Genomic DNA, 1,384 nt, shown 5'->3' with positions numbered 1-1,384 from the left:
GTAGGTCTCAATCAGATCCCCTCTCATTCTTCTCAACTCAAGTATATACAAGCTCAGTCGCTCCAATCTTTCAACATATGATCATTCCGCCATTCTGGGAATTGACCTCGTGAACCTACCCAACACGCCCTCAATAGCCACAATGCTGTTCCTCAAATGTGGAGACCAAAACTGCACACAATAATACTCCAGGTGCGGTCTTACCAGGGCCCTATACAGCTGCAGAAGGACCTCTTTGCTCATATACTCAATTCCTCTTGTTATGAAGGCCAGCGTGCAGTGAGCTTTCTTCACTACCTGCTGTACCTGCAAGCTTGCTTTCATTGACTGATGTAAAAGAACACCTAGATCTCATTGTACTTCCCCTTTACCAAACCTGACTCCTTTTAGATAGTAATCTGCCTTCTTGTTCTTGCCTCCAAAGTGGATAACCACACATTTATCCACATTAAACTGCATCTGCTATGCATCCGTCCACTCACCGAGCCTGTCCAAGTTAACCTGTATTCTCGTAACATCCTCCTCACATTTCAACCTGCCACCCAGCTTTGTGTCATCAGCAAATTTGCTAATATTACTTTTAATATGTTCATCAATAATATTAATGTATATTGTAAACCGCTGCGCTCCCAGCACCAAACCTTGTGGTACCCCACTAGTCACTGCCTGCCATTCCGAAAAGAAGCGTTTATCACTACTCTTTGCTTCCTGTGGGCCAGCCAATTTTCAATCCAAGTCAATATATTCCCCTTTGTAAATCCATGCTGACCCTGACGAATCCTATTACTGCTATCCAAATGAGCCATAATTTCATCTTTTATAATTGACTCCAGCATCTTTCCCACCACTGACATCAGGCTAACTGGTCTATAATTCCTTGTTTTCTCTCTCCCACCTTTCTTGAAAAGTGGGACAACGTTAGCCACCCTCCAATCTGACTACACATCTCCTGATTCTGTGTCTCCCCCTTTGCAAGGGGCTGAACGTCATCCCTCACCAACAGGGCCATCCCACCCCCTCTGCCCATCAGTCTGTCCTTTTGATAGCACTGCACTGCATTTATTTCAATGCAAGAGGTTTGACAGGGAAAGCAGATGAGCTTAATTTATGGTTTTGAACATGGGACTGGGATATAGAGGGTATTACAGAAACGTGTCTTAGGTTGGAAAGGACAGGTAGCTTAATGTTCCAGGGAATAGATGTAAGAGGAAGGATAGAAAGGGGGATAAGAGAGAAGGTGGAATGGTGTTTTTGATTAGGGATAACATTATTGTTGTGCTTAGGGAGGATATTCATGGGAGTTCGCCCGGTGAACTTACTTGGGTTGAACTGGGAATTAAGAACAGGATGATCACCTTATTGAGGTTGTCTGTGTGGGTTTCGT

The sequence above is a fragment of the Chiloscyllium plagiosum genome, unplaced genomic scaffold (genome assembly GCF_004010195.1).
Source record: "Chiloscyllium plagiosum isolate BGI_BamShark_2017 unplaced genomic scaffold, ASM401019v2 scaf_3840, whole genome shotgun sequence".
Lineage (NCBI taxonomy): Eukaryota > Metazoa > Chordata > Chondrichthyes > Orectolobiformes > Hemiscylliidae > Chiloscyllium > Chiloscyllium plagiosum.
Note: the sequence above shows the minus strand (reverse complement) of the source record.